The following is a 27,853-nucleotide window of genomic DNA, read 5'->3' as shown; positions in this document are numbered from 1 at the left end:
GTTTCAGCAGACAAAGGAACAAGCCTCAAGCACCAAAACATGGAGAATAAAGGAACCACAAACAGAAAGATGTGGGATAGCATTTTATGCAGAGGGACAGGAAAATCTATGGTACATTGACAGTGGATGTTCGAAGCATATGACAGGTGATAAAGAAAAACTTGAATCATATTCCGCTTTAGAAAAGGGAAAGAAAGTTTCTTTTGGAAATGATACTCCTGTAGCTATAAAAGGAAAAGGCACTGCTCAGTTAAAAGAAAAGGTCAAAGCTGGAAATGTTTTGTATGTTGATGGATTGAAGCATAATCTTCTGAGTGTCAGCCAAATGTGTGATCAAGGAACCGAGGTGATATTTAGATCAAATGGATGTCTTGTTCGTGATCTTGATACAGGTAAAACAATGATCAAAGTTGAAAGAACTCCAAATAATCTAGACATATTTGCAGAAGGACAACAATAATGCTATCTAAGCAAGGATGATGAACACTGGTTATGGCACCGGAAGTTGGGGCATCTAAGCTTTTCACAAAATTATAAGGAAAGCATGCAAATATCAGGCAGTTTGCGGTCTTCCAGATATCAAAATTCCAGACAACACCATATGCAAATCATGTCAGTTTGGAAAGCAAACCAGAACTAACTTTCCGGAGAAGGAAGGATCAGCTAGCATGCCTCTTGAGCTAGTACATACAGATGTATGTGGTCCATTCAGGAAAAGGACACCTCGAGGAGAAGAATACTTGATATTATTCATTGACGATTTCTCCAGGTTTGTCTGGTCAGGACTTATGAAGCACAAAGATGAAGCATTCCAAAAATTCAAATCCTTTAAAGCCTTGGTTGAAAATGAATCAGGATACAAAATTAAGTGCCTCAGATCCGACAGAGGTGGGGAGTTTACCTCAAATGAATTTTTCGATTTCTGTGAAGAACATGGGATAAGAAGAGAATTCTCTATAGCTAGAACTCCTTAGCAAAATGGAGTGGTAGAAAGAATGAACAGAACAGTCCAACAAATGGCTCGTGCTATGCTTGATGAGTCTGGAACTCCCGCAACTTTCTGGGGTGAAGCTGCATATGCTGCGGTTGTTATTCTCAACAAAACAAATGTCCGGGTGAACAGCACTCAAACCCCTCATGAGCTTTGGTATGGTGAGACTCCTTCTGTAAAGCACTTCAAAATCTTTGGGAGCAAATGCTATATTAAGAATACTGATGAGCAACTTGGAAAACTTGAACCTAGAGCAGATGAAGGCATTCTTCTTGGTTATTCTCCACACAGCAAAGCATACAAGTGCTACAATAAAAGACTTGGAAGAATTGTTGACAGCATTGATGTAGTGGTTGATGAGAAGGGATACATTCCTAGGCAAGTAAATCATGAAGATATCGAAGAAGATGAAGACTACCCTCAAAGACAGAATGATGAAGAAGAAGAACCTCAAGAAGAACCAGAGGAGCAGATAAGGATAGAAGAGAAGACTCCATCCAGATATGTTCAGAAGAATCATCCAGAATCTCAGATTTTGGGGCAGAAAGAAGCAGGTGTACAAACAAGAAGAACAGTTGTAGAAGCTTCAAGCTATTTGGCATTACTCTCTTCCACTGAACCACAAAATGTGAAAGAGGCATGCAAAGATGAATGTTGGGTCAAAGCAATGGATGAAGAACTTGAATAGATCGAAAAGAACAACACTTGGGAGCTGGTTCCTAGACCAAAGGATAAGAATGTTATAGGGACAAAATGGGTCTTCAAAAATAAATTGAATGAAAATGGAGAAGTAATTAGAAACAAGGCCAGACTTGTTTGTAAAGGGTATGCGCAGCAAGAAGGAATAGATTTTGAAGAAACCTTTGCTCCTGTTGCAAGACTTGAGGCCATCCAAATGTTCCTTGCTCTCTCAAGCTTTCAAAACTTCAAAGTATTCCAAATGGACGTGAAATCAACCTTTCTGAATGGAGACTTGGAAGAAGAAGTATACATTGAGCAGCCAGATGGTTTCATTCTTGGAAATGATCCAAATCTTGTATGCAGATTGAAAAAGGCTCTCTATGGTCTCAAACAAGCTCCAAGGGCTTGGTACTATCGTTTGGACAAATATCTTCATCAACAAGGTTTTTCAAAAGGATCAGCAGATAGCAATCTTTATATAAAAGTTGAAAACGACAAATTGCTAATACTTGTTGTGTATGTAGATGACATTATCTTTGGGAGCAATGAAGAAGCTATGAGTCAAAGCTTTGCCTTGGTAATGCAGAAAGAATTCGAAATGTCCTTGCTGGGAGAACTGACATATTTTCTTGGTTTGCAAATCCAACAAAAAGAAGGAGGGATCTTTTTGTCTCAAACCAAGTATCTCAAGCAGATTTTGAAGAAATATGGCATGGAAGATGCAAAACCAGTATGTACACCCATGGTCACAGGATGTAGCCTCAGTGCAAATGATGAATCACCAGCAGTGCATCAACCAACCTACAGATCTATGATTGGAAGTCTACTTTATTTGACAGGTACCCGACCAGACATAATGCATGTAGTAGGAATAGTTGGAAGATTTCAGGCAAATCCAAAGGAAACTCATCTTCAGGCAGTAAAGAGAATCTTCAAATATCTTCAAGGAACTCAAAACTATGGCTTATGGTATCCTAGAGATACAGATCTCACACTTCATGCTTATACAGATGCAGATTGGGCCGGAAGCGTGGATGACAGGAAGAGCACAAGTGGTGGTGCATTCTTTATGGGTTCCAGATTAGTATCTTGGTTCTGCAAGAAACAGAGTTCGATTGCCTTGTCTACAGCTGAAGCAGAATATGTTGCTGCTACATCTTGCTGCACTCAACTCCTTTGGATGATGCAGACCTTGCAGGATTTTCAAATCACTTGTATACCACCCATCTCCATCTTATGTGATAATACAAGTGCAATCAGCATTTCAAAGAACCCAGTCATGCATTCAAAGACCAAGCACATACCGATCAAGTATCATTTTCTCCGGGAAAAACTACTTGAACAAAAGGTCAAGTTGGAGTGTGTTTCTTCTAAGGAACAAGTTGCTGATATACTCACCAAACCATTGCCCAGGGAGACTTTTGAATACCTCAGGCAAAAGCTGGGGGTTGTTGATGCATCATCTTGTTGTTAAATCTCTTCTGATGGTTGGTTGTACGCAAGGCTCATCTGGGGTATATGCGTAATAGGTGCTGGGTTGCGGATTGATCGAAGACCGAATGGCACAGGTTCAGGGGGAGCATATAATGCATTGTTGGCATTATGGAGGAAGTACAGAAGGAGATCATGGATGTTGGTCTGAATATTGCTGCAATATGTCCCTATCTCTTTCATGATCATTTATGGTGTTTGGTGGATTACGGTTCTTCTTTGCAGATCTGGTTTATAGTCAGGGGGAGCATGTTCTTAGCGGGAGCATAACCCTTTGCCCTTGATGTCAAAGGGGGAGAATGATGTTGAGGATCTTGAGGTTGCCATCAAGTCCAAAGGGGGAGATTGTTGGCATTATGATTCTGGTATGGCTCTATGATTCAGATGTTGTACTTGATGGCAACACCCTCAAGTGGCAATGCTCTAATCAGGCTCTCAAAATGTTGGAAATTAAGAGGTACGCAGGTGAATGGTTCAAAAGGTGCGTACCCGCAGGTACGCCGGTCAGGAAGTGCGTTCATACCCGCAGGTGACCCGTTCATGAGGTGCGTACCCCCAGTTCACTCACTTCAAGGCAGAGAAGCGCGCTCACGTGGGGTTTCTTATGTTTGGCCCGGGGTATTTAGCCTGCCGTTCTTGATTCTATGGTTTTGGCCCGTGGTATAGGATCTATTTTAGCCCCGGTTTGATCCCTTGTATTGGTTATTGATGGTTTTGTCCCATGGTGTGAATAAGGGCTTAACTATAAATAGGGAAGGAGATCACTTGGCTAAGGCATCTTTTGCAAATTGAATATCTTAAGATCTGAAATATTGGGTTATCAGTTTAAAAGCTTGATCTATATAAAAGTGAAGTTGAAAGTGAATCTATGAAGGGTGATCTCTCGGGCGCATGATCAGATCTGGGCATCTGACTATCTGTAGCACACTGGGGGACTGCCAATTCGGCCCTAACCAGAAGTACGCAGGTGATTAATAGTGCAAGTGCGTGGGTACGCACAGCAGAAGAAGGTGCAGTGCGTGGGTACACAGAGCAGAAGAAGGCGCAGTGCGTGGGTACGCAGCACGACAGAGGATCAAGTGCGGAGGCACAGTGAAAGTACGCGGCACTACAGAAGCCGCAGGTGCGTAGATACGCGGCGCGATAGCATCTGAGAGTGCGTGGCCACAGTAGCAGTACGCGGCGCGATAGAAGCAGTGGGTGCGTGGGCACAGTAAAGGTACGCGGTGCATTTAAAGGAACAGTGCGTGGATACGCAGAGTAGTTCAAGGATCTCTGCGGGTATACGCAGAGGTGCAGAAGCTGAAGTGTGTAGCAATGCATGCCAGAGAAAGAAAAACTGCGTATCTGTATTAAGGAATTTATTTGACTGACTTTTCTCTGTTGATAAGGTGTTCTGGGTTTAGTTTACTGTTACTATTGATCTGGTTACTGCAGTTGACTGGGTGATTTACTTGTACTTGATGATCTCTTGATGTTTATGGATCCAGTTTGAAAATTTATGAAAAGTGATCCTTGAAAAGAAAAGAAGTAGGGGGTTGTAGCTCCCCTCCAGGAGAGACTGGAAAACGAGAGAGAGTTGTAGCTCTCTGCAGGTTGCAGCCTGCGTACTGGTAAAGGATTGCACCAGTACAAAACCAATGTAAAAGGAGTTTCTAATTTGAAAGAAGATAGAGACATATTGCAACAGGTGGTTTTCACCCACATTGGGTTTCCACCTTATATCTGGTGTTCTTTGGTGTGACTATCTGTTTTTCTTGTTCATGCTCATTATTTTATGGTACTGACATGCAAAAATAATTCGAAGTATAAATAAGGAAGATTTATTAAAAGAACTTGATAATACTGATTCACCCCCCCTCTCAGTATTATTTCCAACAAAAAAAGATTCATCCCTAATTCAAACAAATTGATACATTACACTTCATAAACTTGTTTTACCTAATGAATCTACCCTAGTAAGCTCTAGAAGCATCATAATTACATTCAACTGATCAATTACAAGGATAAAATCATGATTTTCCAAGGTGAAAGTGAAAACTGGGAGGAAACAGTGAAAATCTGGACAAACTGTCAAACGCACAACACCAGTGCTAGGCGCGCAGCGCCAATGCCAGTCGCATATCGCCATTGCCAAGCGCGCCCTTCAACTTCAGTTGCACTTTTGGAGGCCTTCCCGATGTCCAAATTGGGCCCACAATAGCTTGTTGGAAAGCTATGTCTGTCTACTTTCTATAACATCTTGAATTTTTTCATTTGGAGTTCATTTTCCCTATCAAAAGTCAATTCTCCCAACACTGCTCAGCGCCCAAGCCAAAAAGAGGGCAGAAAGGTCATTTTTTGAGGGTTTTTGGCCCTTTTGGTCAACCATTTCTACTCCAAAACCTTAGCAAATGCATAAGGTGCATGTAATCATCACTGTGAATCCAAAATGCCGACCATTTCCTCATTGGATGCCCTAAAAAAGAGTGTAGTGCCCATGGCGCTGCGTGTTTGCCTTCCATGACTGTGTAAAAAATGGACTGAAAAACACAACAACTTCCTTCAAACTCAAAAATGGTCCATCATGTCCAAAAATGTGTTTTTATGACTGATCAAATATTAGAGGCATGTATGGATGCCTCAGCAAGCATGTCAAGTCTCCTCCCCTCTTGCTTGGTCAATTTGTCAATTCTCATGAGCTCTTTTGAGCTTTCTCCTTGCCACTTGGTTTCTCCTTGCATAATACTTGGCCATCTTCCTTTGTAACTCAACGTCTCTATTTTCTTTGTCCAAGAGGGTCTCCAAGTGTGTTTTCACTTTCTCAAGCCAAGACTCTCTGTTTTTAGCTATGTCCTTGACCAATTGGTCATTTAGAGTGAGCTGCTCCTCCAATTCTGCCTCTTTTTGTCTTTCAAGCTCTAAGGGCCTTTTCAATATTGTTGTTCTTGGCATTTTTCTTTGTCCCTATTCATCATCCGACTCTCCATAATCTCCATAAGCCTCATCAAGCTGAAATTTGGCTTTCTCAGCTTCCCTATTTGCCTTGATGTACTTGATTTGCATCAACTCTTGCGTAACTTCTAGCTGCTTGTTCTCTTGCTCACAAAAGGAGATAACATATTGGGATCTTTGTAAATTGACCTCAAGCTCCTTGATTTTGGCATCCTTTGCTTTCAAGGCAGCTTGAGAAGGTTTGTTTCCCTCCTCATCACTAGTGTCCACAAGGAGAAACTCCTTTTCAATGTCATGTTCTTCATGCTGTTGTTTGACCTCTGCTTCTTCTACCATTTTCTCCTTTCCTTTAACCTATAATGTTGATGATGAAGGCAAGGCCCCTCCCACTTTCCATGGGGTAAACACCTACCTCTTTCCCCTCTGATAGGTGAAAGAAAATGGATGCAAACTGTTCCTCTGTGGTATACTACTCTTACCATGCTTAGTGTGTACATCATGTCCCTCATTGTCATCATGCTCATCATGTTCCTAACTACTATCATCATCTCTATTGGGTGAATGAATGGCTACATGAAATGGTGATGTAGATGGTGTGGAGGTGTCTAGTGAAGAATGACCTGTTGAGGATGAGTGATAAGTAGACTGTGGTGGATGAGTGGAGGATGATGGAGGAATGTGGGGAGCTGGCCAAGTAGGTGGTTCATTGAATATTTCATTAGCTATGAAGGTCTCCCAAGTAATGCCTAGTTGATCTAAGTGATGGAGGACTATCATTTTGATAAGAGAATGATGGAAAATACTATGCATTTGATGAGTTGGATCCCTTTTCTGAGCAATATATGTCATCTTGTCAATACTCCTAAAAAGGTAATATGGAAAATTGAGCATTCTTACCTTGGTAAAGTGCATGAGAAGCCTGATATGGTATGAGTATAGTCTGGAAAACCTGCCCTCACATGTGAAATACCTCATGATGATCTTCATCAATGGCACATACTTGTCCAAAAGATAAGAGAAAGGGAAAATTCTTTTCTTATCATTTTTGAACCTTGTCTTAAGATATGGCTCATAAAAACTATGATGCAGATTTTTTTGCTTGAACCATTTCTCTCCTACATTTGGAATTCCAGTGGCCTGTGATATGATGGCAGGAGATATAGTGAATGTGATATTGAATAAAGTGACCTGGTTGTTTTGCAAATTGAGGATGAACTGCTTGGTTAACTGCTGATGAAAATTCACTGTCTCAACCCTTTGGCAAAACTCTAAACAACCCATGTGCCTGAAACATGATACTGCAAGTGGTGATGCCATAAGTTCTGTTGTATCAGTGGGTTCAAATATAATAATTCTCCCTCCTTTCTTGGTTGGCCTCCTGGGCTGTCTTTCCCCTTCTTCTGAACTACTGTATTCTGCCATGCTTTATAGGTGAAAACTTGAGGGACTAATATATATGCCAAGATGAGTGAAACAGTGAGGAGGTGGAGTGAAATACAGTCAGGATGATTGGAAGGTGACAAAGTCTAAGAAGTATTGTAACTCTTGATCAAATAGGTGATTTTGGAAGCATGCAAGGGAGCTTTGCTAGGGTTTCAAAATTTAGGGTGCTAATTTGCTTAATTGATGGAGAAAAAGAGATACCGGGCCACTTACTTGTTGTATGCAGGTAGTTGAAGATTTTGTGGCTTGAGAAAACAAAGGAAGTGGTGTTTTGGCGCTCCTAGGGTTTGCCAAGCCACTCTGGCCAAATGCACAACACCAAATGCCAGTGCGCAGCTCCCTCAGCAAACGCGCCCTTCAAATTTTTTTAACCTTCACTCAATCTCCTCTTTGCTAAGGAGAGCTTAGGGTGCAAAAGAATTAATGAAGTTTGAAAAAATTCTTTTGAAATTTTATATAGAGGATGATTTTCATTTTTCTTTAGAAAAAACCCACTTCATAATGTTTGGTTGGAAATTTTATTTTGTTTTCGAATCTCTGTCTGATGCTTCTCTTTCTTTGTCTCTTTTCAGGTGGATGATGCTTTGATTGAGATGATTTCTTCAATGGCTCATTTCTTGCAGCAAGGAGAAATGCTTGGGCAACTTATGGGAACAATTATTACATAAAATGACTTGAATTACATCAAAAAATATAAACAAACTAAAATACTCTGTTTTCATCTCAAAAACATGTTTTTGAGATGAAAATTACATCAGTGAAATAAGAACTTTGTACAATAACCATGACTTGCTACCTATCACTATTTGTTTATTGGTCTTCCTCCTACCTTTGCTATCCTTTTTACACTGAAACTATGCTTTTGACCTTGGAAATGGACCCTAAGACCTAATGGAAAGACCTTGGAAATGAACCCTAAGACCTAATGGAAACATAACTACCTTGACTCTAAAAATAACACAACTGAAACCATAACCGAATGCAACATGGAGATGGGTCAGTAAATGCACCTCATGAGGGAAAATTTGATTTTGTGAGAAGAAGACAACCATCAGTGGATCATTTTGTCATGACCTAGTGGAATGATCAAAAAATCAGTATGAGACACCTAAAATGAAAATGCAAAGAGCAAATTTGATCCCTGATGGAAGTATGCATACACTGACACTAACAGGCCGGATGGATTCGAAACTGAGTGGGGTGGATCTCTGAACTAACAAACACATGGTCTAGCGGTCCCTGAACCAGACTATGGATCATGGTAAAGCCACTGGCCTAGTAACCCGTGAACTGCACTGTGGGTAGTGGTAAAGCCATATTGTGTGCTTTGGTGGACCTAGGAATCCTTTCTAGTGAATGGCGGGATATACATAAAGCCAAGAGGTGGATTTCTCTCTGTTATGCCTAGTAGTCCCGAGATGGGATGTATGGTAAAGCCTAGAGAGTGTGTCTTGGTGTAGGCCCTAGTGATCCCTGGATCAGATTGTGAATTATGGTAAAGCCTAAGAGACTAGGAGGCACTTAAATTCCTCACGGTGTATGCAGAGAACTCCAGTGGCATCCATGCTTATTTGGTGTTTTCTACGAGTCCCACATTCATGCTTAGAATATGGCATGGGGGTGAATGGATGAAGAGATATTTTTCTCAACCATTCTATGGTCGGGTGGAACATGGTAGTCCCATCTCTGGTTGGTTTATCGCATTCATTAATGAGAAATTCATTCCTTGATTTTCATGTGTAAATGTACTGATGTATAGGTGGATTTTATGGTTGATATGTTTATGATATTTCTGTCCCTATTATGTTGGTTATATGTATTTTTATGACAACATCTATGTATGGCTCTCAACATGTTTTTACTTGTAAATGAATTGATAATATATTTATGGCCTAATAGATGATAATGCAACAAATGAAATGAGTGAACAATGGTTCATAGCGGTTCTCAGATAAGTATGAGATCCCTATACTTAATTTTGTTGTTTACACCTGTAGGTTACATGTTGATGATACGTTTGACAAAATGCTTGTCATGGCTAGTATGGGTTTGGTTAAGGTCTTGTTCAACTTATTGCTTTTGCATCATTATTTTCTTGTTCTTTTACTGATCTTAAGCTATCACTCCATTCTGGGTAGTGACCCGGGCTTTGGGCCTGAAAAAGTGGCTTAAATCCTGGGGTCACTGGCACAAAATTGGAAAATTGGGTCCCTAGACATTGGCACATAATCCTGTGAGAGCGACTTTGGGTTTTTGGACGTTGTCATGCCTATAGCATGAGAGTGACTGAGGCCTAAGATGGTCAAAACTTCATCAAGACCCAAGGGAAAGCTGTCTAAAGTGTTGGATTGGTTTCTATGGGTCCTGAAGCTGATGTTGGATGAATGTGTGTGATGTTTCCATCGATTATGCTTCCTTAAGGTCACATAGGAGGTCGAATCCAATGACAGTAGCCTCTCGTCGCATGCTTACCCCAGTTGGCTAGTTACTTGGGTAGTTGTGGAAGGAGGGTGTTACAAAGTGGTGTTAGACCATGGTTCACCCCTCAGACTGGATGGGTGGTGTGTGTTGGTCATGCATGCACGTCATTTGCATGTGTGTTTTTTACACTTGGTTTCCATGTGCTTGTTGCATTTCTTGGATGATTGATTGTGGTTGTAGTAGGGTTTCCATGCTGAATTTGATGTTGATTTTGTGGAATGCATTTGTCATGGTATATGACTGGGTACATATTGTTATATGTCGCTTACATGTCGATTTTATGTCACCTACTTACATCCTTGTATGTTAGGCTACATTCTTGTAGATTTGATTACATGTATTAGTCTTGTAGGTTGATTACAAGAATTGATCGCTTATGTTCGACTACATGCATTTATGCGTAGGTGTAGTTGATTAGGCATTGCTTATGCATGTTGTTGGTTGCATGTGGAAATGTGTACAATGGAGTAATGGTTATTTTCATGCATGAGGTCATAACATGCATTGTTGATATGGCCTTGAATTTATGACTGGACCCTAACTAGAACGATGTTTATGTGTTGATACATTTATTTGTGTGTTTATGTGCTATTATGTTTATGTTATACATGTATCACACTGATTTTTTGATCTGGTAGATGAGGTATCCTCCCCAAATTATGCTAAGGTATGTTGATTTATTGTGATTTGGTTTATGTGACATATTATGCATTGGAGGAAAAAGATAAATGGCTAGCAAGGTGGTAGACTATAAAGAATCTCCCTATGCGTCAGATGAGTAGCGTGGTGCGGGGAACACTTCTGATTTGGCAGATACATTAAGGAGCTTGAAGGAAGAGATAAGGAGTTGTAAGGCAGATAATGACCAGATTATACATGAATAAGAGAAGCATGCAGAGGTTAATGCAATACTTCTTCAAATTTTTTTAGACTTGCAGTGACAAGGGCCACTTCGGATCAACCATGGACAAGATGATAGAACTAATGGGGTATATGAAATTAGGTCTCCTGGTAGACACAGGTCAAATAGATATGATATAGTGAGAGATGGTAGGTTGTTGGACACTCCAAATAGGAGGGACAATGAGTACAGGTACTATTCTAGTTCTGGTTCTGATAGACATCATGATCGTCACTGTTATCATCCTTATAGGAGGAGTGATAGGGGATACTTGCCAAATGAATTCAAGAAAGCAAAACCACCTACTTTTGATGGAGATGTGAAAAAGCCTAAAGATGTAGAGGCTTGGATACTTGGGATGAACAAATTATTTGAGTCGCATGAGTACACAAATAACATGAAGGCCAAAATAGCTATCTTCAGCTTGAAAGGTAAAGAAAACATCTGGTGGGAAGTTGTTAAAAGGGTCAGAGACATCAGGACAGATGAATTAAGTTGGTGACAATTCAAGAGGCTTTTAAGGAAGAAGTACTTGTCAGAGAGGTACTACGATAGTAAGGCCAAAGAATTCTATCAGCTAAAGATGGGATCAATGACAGATGAAGAGTACACAACCAAGTTTTTGGAGATATTGAGGTATGTATCATATTTTACTGATGAGAATGCTAAATTCCAAAGATTTTTTAGTGGTTTTCCATTAGCATTTAGAAATCGCGTTGAGTATGATGAGCCTTAGTCACTTGAGGAAGTCATTGGGAAATTGAAGCATTGTTATGAATAGTCAAAGCGTAAGAATGAATCTCAGAAAGGATGGAAGGGAAAAGAAAAATGTAGAGGTAAATGGCAGCCTAAGAGAAAAAGGCCTCAAAATGCAGATGGGAAAGAAAATATGGCACCACAAAAGAAGTTTAATGCAACTAGACAGGGACACGGGTCACAACAACAGTAGCATAGAGGTGAGGGCACTGATCGATTGGAGTGTTGGATATGTTATGCGGAACAACTTAGGCGAGATTGTTTGCAACATCAGGGTGGCAGGCTTAATATATACAGTGCACAGGAAGCACAGATTGTTGGGGATGTTGGCCAGCGTATTCCTCGTATTTATACAACAGTGGACAACATACATGCATAACACTAGGCATCTATCATTGAGATGGACGGTAATATTTGTGATCAAATTATTTGTATTTTGATTGACCCTAGATCTAATTATAGTTATGTTAGTCATGACTTGGTGGATAAGTGTGGTTTGAGTCAAGAATTGCATGTAGAGTATTGGTTAGTGTTATTGGCTACAGGTACAAAGAAGTGAGTTCATCATTGGGTAAGAGCTTGTGTATGTGACCTGAATGGTATGTCTACCGCATCACATTTAAATGTATTACCATTGGGATCATATAGTATGTTGTTGGTCATGGATTGGTTGTATCTTCATAGAACCAAGGTGGACTGCTATGATAAAGCTATTGAGTGTGTTTATGACAACAGAGAACCAAGAGCCTTATGGGGTAAGAAGAAAGCTACATCAGTTAGGATGGTGACAACCATGTAAGAAAAGTGTAGCCACAGGAAAGGGTGTATGTTATTTGCAGTACACATTTTTAGTGATAAGGGTAAGGAGGTTGATGATGCAGATGTGTTGAGAAGGTACCCAATTTTGCAGCAGTTTCACTGAGGACATTACAGAGTTTCCACTTCATAGGGAGGTAAAATTTTCTATTGAGTTAGTGCTAGGGGAAACTCCAGCATCAAAAGCACCTTTTAGGATGAGCACACCTCAGTTGGTTGAGTTAAAGTTGCAGTTGAAGGAAATGTTGGACAAGGGATACATTAGGCCAAGTGTATCACCTTGGGGCGCACCGATATTTTTCGTGAAGAAGAAAGATGGTACTCTCAGAATATGCATCTATTACAGGAAGTTGAACAAAGTGACCATCAAGAATAGGTACCCTTTGTCAAGGATTGATGACTTGTTTGATCAGCTGAAGGGAGCGGCAATGTTCTCGAAGTTTGATATGAGATATGGATACCATCATGTATGCATCAAAGAGGATGACATTTACAAGACTCTGTTCTGGACCAGGTATGGGCACTATGAGTTCGTTGTTGTTCCATTTGGCTTGACTAGTGTGTTACATCCATTTTTGGATAAGTTTGTTATTGCGTTCATTGATGATATACTGGTATATTCTAAAAATGAGGAAGAGCATGCCAAGCATTTAGTAGCAGTATTGAGGTTCTTGAGCGAGCATCAATTGTATGCTAAGCTCAACAAGGGTAGTTTCTTTTAGAGTGAGGTACACTACTTGGGACATGTTGTCGCCAAGGAGGGCATTGCAGTAGATCTAGAGAAGATAAGGGCCATCATGGAGTGGGTAGCTCCTAAGAGTGTGGACGAGGTGATAACTTTCATGGGTTTGGAAGGCTATTACAGGAGGTTCATTAGGAACTTCTCATAGATTGCTTATCCTATCACATCATTTCAAAGGAAAGGTAAGTTTGAATGGACAGAAGAGTGTGAGGCTAGCTTTGAGCAACTTAAGCAGTTCTTAACACATGAACCAGTGCTAAAAATTATAGATATGGACAAAGCGTTTGTGGTATGCACAAATGATTGCAAGAGAGGGCTCGGTGGAGTTCTTATGCATGATGGACAGGTGGTATTCTATGAGTTCCAAAAACTAAATGAGCATCAACAAAACTACCCGACACATGATCTTGAGTTAGCAATGATCATACATGCATTGAATATGTGGAGGCACTATCTTCTTGGTAGGAGGTTTGTACTTATGAGTGATCAAATTGGGTTGAGGTATTTGTTTGACCAATCAAATTTGAATGCCAGGCATGCTAGATGGTTGGCCATGATTAGCGGGTTTGATTTTGAGATCAGGTAGACCAAAGGTAAAGAGAACAGGGTGGCAGATGCTCTTAGCATACAGGTACATGTAAATCACTTGGCAACTATGAGCTCCTATGGGACAGATCTATAGGATAGGATCTTGCAGGTAGGTCAACAGGATGTCAGGTATATGGAGATTGCGCACAAGTTGCAGCAAGGTGCTAGTATAGGTACATGTGATAGTACATGTATAGGTACATGTACAGGTGATAATACAGGTATAAGTACATGTACAAGTGCAAGTACATGTATAGTTAGTGGTACTAGTACTAGTGGTAGCACAGGTACAGGTAGTGGTACGGGTACCAGTGGCAGTATAGGTACATGCACGTGTACAAGTACAGGTATACGTGTAGGCTCATAGGACATAGAGTATTGTCTTACAATAGATGGATTGGTTAGGTTCTGAGATAGGATATATGTACTAGATAACAGTGAGCTCAAGAAGGTGACCTTGAGGGAGTTTCATGCAAAACGATATCGGGTCACCCAGGTTATCATAAGACACTAACAACTGTGAAGATATTTCACTATTGGCCAAATTTGAAGAGGGATGTAGCAGAGTTTGTGGTGAGGTGTTTCAATTGTTAGTGAGTGAAATAAGAGTGTAAACATCCAGGTGGATTGCTATTGTTATGTAGAATTATTATTGAATGTGTACGAAAAGAAACTACTTTAGGTTGTGGATGGAAGACAACCCTAATAATAAAAATGGCTGTGAAACAGTGTAGATCTGCAGCAAATGATAGAAAAAAAACTTGCCAAAGCCCTGATCTATGCCACAGACATAGTTAAACAACAAAATGGAATAGTAAAATAAGCGCAAATAAGTCCAATAATCCAATGGAAACCAGATATATAAATAATATATTTTATTAAACAATACCTGTGAAGGGAACAAATAATGTTACCAATCTCCCTCTATGGGATGGGTTCTTGGCTATCCTCAATGTCTTTAGCTTTTGTAGAGTCTCTCTCCTCTATAATGTGTAAAACCAAACAAACAAAATGCTTGAGCTCAATGATAACTCAAATGAAAAAGAAGATGGTGTACGACAATGATAATATTTAGAGCTGCAACAGTGAGTGCAACAATGAAGATAATCGAAAGTGAAGAATGAATGGAAAACCCTTCTATTTATAACAAAATATTAGGTTATTCTCGAATAATGAGAAATAATAAAATATTATTAACCCCATTCTAGAATTAACCATTTGGAATATTTTATTATATTTGGTTTGGAGAGAAAAAATATTTAAACTTTTATTTAGAAATAATAAATAAATAAATGATTTATTTATCATCTCAAGAAATATGGTTAATGAATAATAAACAAATAATGATTTATTTAATTGTTCCTAAGGGATTTAGTCAAACTTGACAAGGAATAATAACTAATTAGTGATTAATTAATTATTCCTAGAGAAAAATAAGATAATTAATGATTTATCTATTTATTTCTCACAATTGGGTCAAATGTGACAAGGAATATTAATTAAATAATGGTTTAATTAATTATTCCTAGAAGATAATTAAATAAATCATGATTTATTTCATTATTCTTCATGGGTTTAATTATAAATGACTTGACAAATGTGGTTTATTAAGTAATTTCTCACAGTGAAAGCAATTTTACTAAGGTAAAATTGGCCCTACATGGTGTACTTCGACCCATCTAGTAAATTATGGCTAGATGATCATTTTTTTGTGATAACAGATTTCCCCCCAACATACGAGTGTTAGGAGCAAAACATATGACCGAAGTACGTTGTAAGGACACAATCACTAGACAACGAAGTGGAGTCAGAGAGAGAGAGAGAGAGAGAGAGAGAGAGAGAGAGACCAATGGAGTTGAAGCGAAAGAGGATAGTGACAAAGGGGGTGAGACCAATGCAAGTATCCTTTTATGTTGTGGTACCAGATCTCAATGAGGCGAGGGAGGCATACCTATACCCGCCGAGATAACTTAGTACAAAAATAATGATGCGCCCAGAAACATGAAACTGAGCAATAAAATACATGTTGAATGGTACATGACATGCTGGCATAAATGAGCCAGAAAATAATACAATGTGTCCCACATACATAATGCGACTGGAAAAAATATGAGCCAAGATTGAATAAAATAACATCTGAGTACATGAGATATAATGTCCCTTCCTTCAAAAAATGGGTGGGAGGGAGGATATAACAACCAAAGAAGCCCTGCTAAACAGGAAAGGGCTCTGCAAAACTAAATGGATCATCTGAAGAAGACATGCATGCTATGAACGCTTCAAGTGGCAGGAATTGAACCCATCAAATCTGCGGAACTGCATTTGAATCTGTAGCATAATAGGAAGATACCTGGGCATGTGGGGGCCTACCTGAAGGGCCACCCCCTCATGAGGTCTGAAACATCTCACACACACCCGAGAATCACTAGTACAATCTGTTGCATCACTGGACCATCAAGTGTATGAATCAGGAGCATGAAACAACCAAGTCAAAGGGAAATAATGATTCCCTTTGGTTGATCTGAGGCATCGAACAAGAGTGGAAGATGGAACCAAGATACACCACCCTCTAGGTCGTTCTTCTAAAATAGATGTGCTGATGTCGACAGAATAGGTCCCGCCATAGGTGAGGCAATGAGGATCCTCAACTAAGGCATGAGAGAAAATAGTAATGTGACTGATGGAACGACACCAGATAAAATGGGGAAAATGGGACTAGGGGACAAACAAACGACTTCCCTTTTTAGAGCATAAAATGCATGGTTGACCTGGTAGTGACTGACTCGACTCCAAAGGGGATGGTGGACAGTATGGCTAAAGGCCAAAATGGGCAACACAGGATGAATGATATGCAAAGATGGGTGGAATACTGTGACATGATATAAATATGGATGCAAAGGTGAGTCATCGTGGATGCTCTTAACAAGGGTGACACGATGATGATGCCACACTGAATAAGCTCGGTGGGGACCATGAAAACATGAGCAAATGATGTTTGCTCATGACGAAAATTGACACGTGAGACAACAAGCGCCAAGGGAAGTTGGTCCCCAAAGTACAAGTGTCGTATATGAAGAAATTCGATTTTGAGAGGCGTCGAAGTGTGTTGGCTTGTTGGGGCCTGGCCCCGGGTTTGGAGTTAATTAGCCAAACAAATCCCTGTACTACTGGCCCTTTTGGCAACAGTCTGAGGAGCGCGCACTGAGGTCTCACTTGAAGTAGTATGGGAGGGTGCTGGAACCAGGTTTCCGCACCCTTGAGATGTCTGAGAGGTTTGACTGGTCCAACAGTTCGTCCCTGTGCGCAATTTGCTTTGTGCACTTCCCAGGCCTTCGCATCCTGATATACTTGCCTTCGTGCAACCCTAACGAGGAGCGGTGGGGCTTCCACACTGCTGGAGTAGCATTCTGTGCTATTCACTTAAGTTGCACATGAGACCTTACTTATCTTCCTACGTCTAGTCAATTATCTTTGCGCAACTAGATGTCTTATGTTATATTTATTTATACAACACATTCATAAGAGTTTGTGCAGCAAATAAACAATACACTTGCAATTTATACCCAATCATACATTAAAACAGGAAAAGATACACAGAAATATGGTAAACTTCTCTTTATTAATTCTTCCAATGGTTACAGACTCGACCTTCCCTATGCACTCAACTGCAGGGGTCCGCGCACTCAGCTACAGACTACTAGGCCTCTGTGCACTCAGCTGCAGAGCCTTCTCCTACTCTATGACCCAAAGACACACTTTACACTTCGACTCAAGCACTTACACTGATCCTACTTCCATTCCCATTCGCTATCCTATATACTTAGAGCCTCGCTTTATTTATACAATCCCATGGTCTGCGGACCATGGGTAGGTCTATCAAGCTGACATTACATTACAAAACCAAGGGCGGACAACCCTGTGACTCTATTATAACTTTGGGCTCTGCGCCCATAATTTGCGGAGCTTTTGCAAAAGACGTGGTCAAAACTTGGGCTTTAAACCCCAAAACATGCCATTGGGGATTCCATGCCCAATAGGCCCCCAACACAAACATCGTGAATCGCCCTTGAGTCACTCTATCGGTGACGATATCTTCACACGTAGACCCTCCAACTTTGTCCGAACTGTTCCAAGGTCGACAACGTACTGAGCGGCTGCCTGTTGGATCTCTTGTATGCATTGTTCCGAGACTGCGGTGTCGGAACTACTTCCCTGCATTTGTACCTATGTCCCCTGTATTTGCGGGAGCTTGCCTTCAATTACTGCTATGATGGTGAGGCTTCGTCGATCCAAGGCTGAACACGTGCCTTCAAGACTTCTTCCTTGTGTCATGCCGCGTCCACCTATTCTTTCAGCGCTTTAGCCTGTTGCATCTGCACGAACCTCTGAGTGAGGGCCACCGTTTGTGCAGTTCCTTTCACGCTGTCATATTGTTGCTGGAGTTCTCGCACCTCTGTCTCTAAGCGCTGGATGTTGGGGTCCTCTTGTAGATTTTTGAGGACCTCAAAGGACTCCTCCAACATTCTAGTGTAGTCTTGTACTGCACTGCTGATCTCGTCCAGTCCCGCTGTAATAGCGCTGCCACGCTGTTCTCTAACTTCCGGAGGGGTGGATTGGTATGCCTTTAACTGCATCTCGACGATCTGAAGGTTCAGCTCCAGCTGAACCTTTTTCATTTCCTCTCGCGCCTCATGCACCCCTGCTACTAGCCTGTGGATGTGCTCCTCTGCTGGTGTGTCTGCTGGGATGGCCAGCTTAGGGACACTTTAACAAGCTTCGTCCACTACCTATACCAACTGCCTATTTTGCGACACCATTTCGTCGCACTGCAAGCTCAACTGTTCCATGTTTATTTTCTGCTCGCTGAGGACTTGTAGTGCGCGACTCTCCCTAGCTTGCAGTTCTGTAGTAATTCCATCCTGTAGAACGTATAATGTCTCTCGCGGGAGTGCAGCCATGTTGATGCCGATACCCTTCAACAGGCTAACCGTAGGCTTGTCGGTCTCATTTGTTGTCACCAATGCCCCTTCCGGCAGCACTATGGTATTCGTCACCCGAGCGCGCAACATCTTTTCTACTGCCGTTGTTCTGATTGCGAGGCTGGTCAAAAGGGTACCAGCCAGAGGAGCACGCACCTGCAACTCCTCCAGCTGCGCTTTGAGGACCGCCAACATAATCTGGTTCTCCTGCATAAAATCTTGGAGGGCCTCGGAGGTGACATCGCGCACCGTCTCGCTGATGTCGTGCAGATCACCCTCGGTAAGGGTGATCGGGTCAATCGACAACTTTGATGCCTTGACCTTCTTGAGGGGGCATGTCCGCTCGGTTGGGTGTTGGCGCTTCAACTGTGTTGACATGGTTTGTAGGTCCGCACCTCCCTCCTCTTCTTCTGCTTCCTACCCATGCAAAGGCGACTTTTGGCCCTCATGTGCCTTCGCGGCTACCTCCTGCGTTGCTGCTGCTGCTACTGCTTTTTTCTGTTTAGCTACTGTTTGTGCAGCGTCCCGTGCCTCTTGAACTTCTTCCACTGCCTCCTTCTTTCTCTTTTTTTCCAACTGTGCCTTGTGCAGTTTAGCCTCCTCTTTCTTTGTCTGCGTCACAGAATTCTCTATCGCCGTAATGTCTGGAGTGCGCCACTCCAGTGGCCATGTCTCCAGTACATTGAAGATTATGTCATCCGTGGCCTCAAAGGGTAGCTCTGCCCATTTCTTAGTAGGGTCCTTGTGCGCTCTGATGTATATGTTGTGGAGATCCGCCTTAAACTCTACAAAACTTTGCAAGTTGTTGTAGACAGTGGGTGACAATCGTGGCTTGCGGTTGATCCCCATTCTGAGTTTCATCTCCATTAAGACCCAAAATATCTTACTGTCGTGGATCCTATTTGCATCCTTTGTGGCCCAGAGTGAAGCGTACTTCACGGCCTCCAACAGATCCCTGTAAATTGTGGGGAATTGACTGTCTTTCGGCAATTCCCTTGCCACGAGCATTATGGAAAGCAGAAGCCATGCATAGTGGAACATTTTTCCCTGTTCTTGAGCTTCGTGGCAATTCTCCAAGAATACCATGCAGAGGAACTCAGACCAATTAAACTGAACCCCCTCCGTGCACTGCTCAGCAAGTACTACCACTGGCACGGGTACTTCATCCGCGCACCACTTGCGCATAACCTTACCTGCTAGAATTTGGGTCACCACCCGTACTGCTTTGTCGTTGATGCTGGATATGGGATAGCCCCTCTTCTTCTTTTCTAGTTTATTCTTCTTCTTCATGGCCTCCGCGATGGCCAAGTCATTGCTTTTCTCCTTCGAGATATCTGTGGGGTCCTCTCCTTTCCATGACAGATGGGTGATGCAGTGAATTAAATTCTCCGTGATGGGGATGGGCTCCTCCAGCCACAAACACCCACCATGCACCAGGTAGAGCAACTACCTGATGATGAAAATTATTATTGGGGCGCGGTGGAAATGCAGCACCCAAAGCAGGTTTAGTAGCCCCACCTTTTCCACTCTACGCAACCACTTTCATGGCTCTAATTCTGTAACCCCCGTCGTGGTGTTATGTTTAGGATTCATAAGCTGCACGATCTCTAAGTGAGGGAACTTCTCATGATTAGTGAGGTCTAAATCTTCAAATTTTAAACTAGGCACCTGTCCCAGGTGCATGCCCTAAAAAATGATGTTATCTGGGAGGAGCAGGGTCTCGAGAGAGCTCTTGCTCCCGTCAAGATCCTTGGGCACTTTAGCCTTCCCCTTCCGTGGGGGGATATAGGTGGGAAGCTTTGTTGGAGGGTGCGCAGGCTTAGTTTCCTCCTCCATGCCTTCATCCTCATCTTCTTCGATGATCAGGTCCTCCAGAGCTTCCTCCTCCTCGTCGGTTTCTAGTTAACAACTTTCCCCTTCTCCTCCATCATCAACCTAGTGCGCAGCGGGTTTCACGAGGACACACGTACAGAAACCATTGCCTGTTTGTCCTTCTTTGGTCTTGGTGTGTGCGGTGATTTCGGGATTTCTACCACAATCCCGGTGTCTTCAGGGGCATCCCCCACAGTCAGGGCCTGCATGGCCTCTTTGGCGGTCATTTCTGTGATATCCATAACTTCCTCAGATGCTGCCATCGTGTCCGACCAGAAATCTATCATTCGCGTATTCAGGGGCTCAATGAACGTTCAGCACAGGTCAAACAGGGCTCTGCTCAGGGTATGCGGGTTATACAACTTCTCAATTAGAAAATGACTAAGTGTTGTTTGCTGAGCAGCCCTTTGTAATTTATAGCACCTTTTAAATTTGAATTCGACCGTTCCCCCCAAATCCGGATCATTAATGCTTTCTTGGCGGCAGATTTTCCCAAATCTTACCTATAAATCACATCTTAAATGCCTGCCGCCCGCTCCATTTGCCCTCAAGTCAAGCATCCCATCATGAATAGTGACTTCAATGGTCACTTTCTGACCAACCTGTGCGGTAGTGCAGCCCCCCTTGCGCGGTTGCGGACCTTGTGACTCCTTGCTTCTATGCGTAGCTCCAACATCGCGCAACTTCCGAGCAGAGTAGTTTATAGTCCCATGCCTCCTTTCAACTGCTTGGAGCGCTAAGACTGTACTTCCCTCAACTAGTTAGGTGGTCGCATCACCTATATAGGGTTTCATCTTGACATCCATCACTATTCCTGGAAAATACCCACCTTTTATAGTTACGGGTGACATCGCGCACTTTATCATCTACAATGCGCCACCCTAGTTAATTCGCTTAGTAATGTGCGGTCCAAGCCAAGGCATCAGATTGATCAATTCGCATCGATAGTCCTCAAACTTGTCAATGTGATCGTGCACATCCTGTCTTATCACCCTGGTCTTCTTATCGAGAAAATATTCCTTTATCTCATCCTCCATCTTCTTGACTTCCACTTCTACCAGAGCACTTTTCTTCCTTAATCGCACCCTTTCTTTCTCAAGTTCTTGGAGCCTAAAATTTCCCTGTTGGATTTCTTCTTCCAAGGTTCCGCGAACGTCATATCTACAGGTGCTGTCATGCGCGGACTAGGCTTTTCATGTACTATAGGGCTTATAGCATTCTCTTTATACTCCAACCTTGCAATGCCTGTGTGGTTAAGTTCTTGCATGCGGTCCTATAAGCCCATAGAACCGCTGGTACGCGTAGGTCCCAGTCAGTCTGCTTCGCATTGCGGACCTTGTTCAGCACTTCGCATACTTCGTTAAAGGATTCTGTGTGGATAACCTTCTGCGCACTTGGTTTTTCCATACTTCGTGGTTCCAACAGGAAGGGTTGTTCGTGCCATTGCCTTGCCTACACCTGCTTACTGACCGTGTCCCCTAACGCGAAGACTGTGTGCATCCGTGCAATTTTCATACCATATGCCTATATCCATCTGAACAGGTGGGCGTGCAAACTGTTTCGTCCGACAATCCTGTCCGTCAATCACATCGGAGGCTTCCCAAACCGCATGCGCATCATCCTTCTGCATTCGTGCCAGTCCTCAAAACTTCTTTGGTGCGTACCCCACCACTTGGCGAGTGTAGCACGCAGTACCCATTTCAAAACTTCGAAGTGTTGCTGTTCTGACACTTCTATTTCAGATTTGCTCAGGAAGTCATCTACCTCACTTAACCTATCATACGTAGGCAAGTCTCTCACCTCCGTCGATACGTAGGGAAACGATCTCGTCATCATGTTAAAGTTCAATGTGGTTACCTCGTGTAACCGGTCCTGCCATCGTTCTATCTACTTGTCTGAATCCAATGTGCAGGAGATTTCGCGCTCCCATGAGATTCGTCCATCCGTAGTTAGATTCACCCATTCTTCCTCTCACGCGGTTATCTTGCAGTTGCAGTCCAATGCATCTTCACTATCATAGTCATGCACCAGATCCGTGTAGTGCAATCCCTCTGCAGGGTCCAAAGGTACAACTACGCGCAGAGACTTTTTCTCAAAAATCATCTTGCACTTCTTCAGATTTATTACTCGATTCATGTCAGTGGCCCAATATAATCCTAATAAGCGCGGGGTAGGGATTGCTATCATCAACAATCTCTATTACTTCGAAATCTGCTAGCACGCTTGCTCCTTCGATATCTACTGTGATTCCCTGCAATCTCCCCATAGGTAGGATCTTTTGCTGGTTCACCATTCGTAGTTGGATAGGAGACCATTACAGTGTAGGCCTTCCCATGCGTTCCCATGTCTGCTTTGGCAGGACGTTCGCGTCCAACCCTAGATCCAGAATCACTTGGTCCATCTCATATTCCCCAATCTGCATGGTCAATCTCATTTCACTTCCCGTTCGTGCTGTGTGATTTCCAAGCTTCGAAACTACGTGCGATTCTCCTTGCATGGTTCCAACGCATCTATTTATCAGTTCCTGCAACCCCTTTATAGTCTTGTTGTTGCACAATAGCTTCATGCATGTTTTCAGGAATGTAGTGAGCATCAATGGGTCCATTTTCGGCTCCAGTCTGTCTTTACTTCCTGAAGTGGAGGAACCAACGAAGCTCCTTTTGGCTTCCATGAAGGTCTCCTTAGCGCTCTCCAAATCAAATTCTGGTTCCTTCGTTGGAGCCTTGCAAAACTAGGTACTTTCTTCATGCTTCTTGCCTTTGTCATCCCCTGTCGTAATTCCACTCTAGAGCATGATATTTACATTAGGGTCTTCCTCGCGCGGCTCAGACCTCATCATTTGCAGGTTTAGGTCGGGGGAGGTTGGAGTGCTCCTTTATCATGCAACCTTGCTATCAATGTGGGATAATCCTCCATCTCATGATCAAACAATGGATAATACAAGCATGATGGTCACGTTGGATTCGTACAATCGCGGGCATAATGCCCTGGCACTCTGCAATTGTAACATATCAGTTGTCCACGACCTCTTCTTGGTCCCCCTCCACCTCGGCCTCATCTGCGCCCCTGAAATCCGATGTGCGCCATTCCTGCGTTCTAATCAAGGGGCCACGTTTCGGCCTGAACTATGTAGTTAGGAGTTCGATCCATCATCAGCGCATAACTTCTACAGGTGCGCTCGTCATGTCCCACTGACCTACATAAATTACTAAACAACTGCTATGAATTCTGCGTATAATTCTATAATAAATGGCAGTCATCTGTCGCATGCTTTCCTCCTATCTGACAAATCGTGCACCATAGCATAGGCGCCGCGCTTGATCCTTCTTGTGCCTCTGGTCTCAATGGCATTGGCCTCCTCCCGCAAGGTAATTCGCGGATACTGGGCAGTGGTCCTTGTCATGCCCCTGGCCCTTGCATTTTACGCACCATACCTCATCTCGCATCTTTGGGCAGGTTGTCCTGTCTTGTTTCAAACTCTGCATCTCAAGGCACAAGTTTTTCAACTGCGCGTGAATCTGCTGAACTCCCAAGTTGGGATCTTGTATCGACTGTGCCTTTGACTTTGGCATGCTAAATTATTTTTTTAGCGTAGCTTGGATATCCATGATCCCCACATTCAGATTGTCATTGGAATGCTTAATGTACCAGGTTATCGCGCGATCCTGCAAAGCGCTGACCAACGTTGCCTTCTTTATATTGTCATCCGTGACTCCCTACGCTTCCCATACAAATTTTATCACGAACCAAAACTGGTATGGATCTTCATTCCCTACTCCCTTGAACACTGGTAGCTTTATCGTGCTCGCCATACTGCTTCGTGGTGGTGGTGGAGGTGGTATGGGCGAAGACGAGGGTGAAGACGGTGAAACTGGCGGTGGTGTGGGTGGGGGTGGCATGTGCGGAATCCTCTTCCTTATCAGATTGATCGCACTTCTTGGAGAGACCTTCGCGAGCTCTTCTTCACCCCCTCACAGAGGTAGAATCAAAGGGCTAGTTTCTAGTTATGTGCTACCTTCGTTTCTGTAGATTCTCCCACTTTGCGTAGCCCCAAACATCAATTTATTCGCATAACCCGTTTTTCACACAGTAGCATTTTAATCCAAGTGTTTAAATATTTAACGTACTTACCTTGCGGTCCTTTGAGGAAGCGTCGTTCTGCCTCGCTATAACTGACTGAAGTATCTACCGCGAATTCAGTGATGAATCCTCCTATGATTCGATCGAGCTAGTGATCGACAACGCGCGTGATCTTATCCTATGATGCTTCCAATCTACGCACCAATTCTGGAGTCCACACAATAGGTCTATCGATGTTACACCTTCCTTGGCTATCTTCTAGCTTCACGATCCACTCGTATAGCTCAGTAGGAAAAGACCCGAAGAAAATTTCATGGATCTCTGTGTATAAGTAACAGTTTAACCACTCTTCCTTTGATAGTTGTGGATTCTTGTTTTCTTGCGCTGCGAACTTGTGAATCTTTCTGTCCAACCAATCTTTAAGTCTCTTTTTTGTCAGATTCCAGTGATACGACATTAGACATATCTATGAAGATCTCGGTCCCGGCAATGGAACCATTTGTTGGCTTGTTGGGGCTTGACCCAAGTTCAGAGTTAATTAGCCAAAAAAATCCTTGTACTACTGGACCTTTCGGCAACAATTTGTGGAGCATGGACTGGGGTCTCACCCAAAGTAGTATGGGAGGGTGCTGGAACCATGTTTCCGCACCCTCGAGATGTCTAAGAGGTTCGACTGGTCCAATAGTTTGTCCCTGCGCGCAGTTGCTTCGCGCACTTCCTAGGCCTTCGCGCCCTGATATACTTGCCTTCGTGCAACCCTAGCTAGGGGAGGTGGGGCTTTTGCACTGCTGGAGTAGTGTTCTGTGCTATTATCCTAAGTCTCACCTGAGACCTTACTTATCTTCCTATGTCTAGTCAATTATCTTCGCGCAACTGGATGTCTTACGTTATATTTATTTATACAACACATTCATAAGAGTTTGTGCAACAAATAAACAATACACTTGCAATTTATACCCAATCATACATTAAAACAGGAAAATATATACATAAATATGGTAAACTTCTCTTTATTAATTCTTCCAATGGTTACAGACTCGACCTTCCTTGCGCACTCAGCTGCGGATTACTAGGCCTCTGCGCACTCAGCTGCAGAGCCTTCTCCTACTCTACGACCCAAAGACACACTTTACACTTCGACTCAAGAACTTAGACTCATCCTACTTCCATTCCCATTCGCTATCCTATATACTTAGAGCCTCGCTCTATTTATACAATCCCATGGCCTGTGGACCATGGGTAGGTCTATCAGGCTGACATTACATTACAAAACCGAGGGTAGACAACCCTGTGACTCTATCATAACTTTGTGCTTTTCGCCCATAATTCGTGGAGCTTTTACAAAAGACATGTCAAAAATTGGGCTTTAAGCCCCAAAACATGCCTTGGGGGATTCCATTCCCAACAAAGTGACTCTACTTAGAAAAATGGATTTCAGGTGAAGTGTCAATCATAAAAAACTAAGAAAGACCCATTATATTACTCGATGAGAGCTTTCTAATGGTGCTGATGGTTTTTCAAACTGAGCTATGGTCTGGTCCCAATGTGTGACTAGAAAACTATGGGTTTTCCTATAAAAGGGTGTTTTACCTCCAATTTGAGGATAAACTGACCATCAGAATCAGGGTTTGTGACTTTTAGGCAAGTGGTCATACTTGTCTAAAGATGGCCTTAATGCTTCTTGGTACAATGGTTTTTGTGAAAAATTAAGGGAAGAGGAAAATGAGAATGAACTACTAGAGGAGGTCTAGAATCATCCTCACCCACTAAGTCGAACATGTGGACTATGTGGTAAAGGTGGTATGACATAGAGTAGACTATTTGAAGATATGGTATCAAATGTCTATGATATGCGATGTGAATACGGCTCACCGGAGAGGCCAGTAGGATAAACTGTCCGAGGAATGGGAGGATAATCGACCATACCTAGATTCGGTGGGATCTAGGCTGAGACTTATGTTAATCAATTGAGAAGGTGGCCAGGGGAAAACCATCATGCCCCCAAGAATGGGATACTGTCCACAAGCATATGTGATGGAGGGGATTGATCTAGTATTCAAAGGTGGGGATGATGCCCTCTAGTAGGAGTTTGTGGAGTGCCATTGCATTTTGAGTGCTCGAAAAAGGGATTCAAGTATCTCAGCCCAACTTGGCACAAGATCCTCCAAAGGATGATAAGGAGATATAGGGGTTTATGTGCCCCCCAGTATGCTATGGCCGTACTGGATGTATTTAGAGTGGTGGACTCCAAATATGGAAGGAAGTACACACGATGGTGCATATCATCCCAAGGATAATCAGGGGTAGTCATGGATTCCATGATGTCCTCATCAGAATAGAAGATGGGGGAATGGGAGGAAGATTGAATACATGATGTGGCGGAAATACCTGGTGCATCATCATGAGAAATAAGGTTCACATACATATCATTTGAGGTGGTAGACGAAGAGCTAGTATATGGAAGATCTATTGATGTTGAGACCCAGTTTTCTGACAAGGGAGATTCGACAAAAGTGCGTGCGGTAACCTCAGAGAGGTTTTCCTGCGAAGATCTCAAGGATGGAGATAGGTAAAGGATACGGACCATGGAGTTCGTCATATCGACATCGGGGTGAGGGATCACGATGGTGGGACCAGATTCCCCTATTCCGGTGTACTAGTGGTACCAGAATCCATAGCCAGAGGAGTAGGTGATCCACTACGAGTGATCTTGAAGTCGCAAAGCACTTGAAGGCAATCACAAAATTCATGGATATGAGGGAAACAATGGGAATAATGACCATAATGATCGCACAAGGCACAAGGGTGATTTGTGCGCAACGTTTTAAGTCTTTTAGTTGAATCCAGTAAGGTAACTTGGACCTCGGGGATATTTGACTTAGGGAATGTTTCATGAACCAAAGGTTTGAGATGGGGAAGTTTAGTACAATTATTGGTGGCATGCCCAACAAGCTTACACAAAGCACACAGAGGTGTCAAATTTGGGGCTTTGGGAGCGGAAGGTGCTTGGGGAGCCTTGTCCTTAGGTTCCTTTTTCTCGGCTTTGCCCCCCTGTCCGGATGCTTTTACAATAGGAGTGGGTTCCTATTGAGGTTGTG

The sequence above is a fragment of the Pinus tabuliformis genome, chromosome 8 (genome assembly GCF_031772625.1).
Source record: "Pinus tabuliformis cultivar Carrire ecotype Pingquan chromosome 8, CPIR1, whole genome shotgun sequence".
Taxonomy (NCBI): Eukaryota; Viridiplantae; Streptophyta; class Pinopsida; order Pinales; family Pinaceae; genus Pinus; species Pinus tabuliformis.
Note: the sequence above shows the minus strand (reverse complement) of the source record.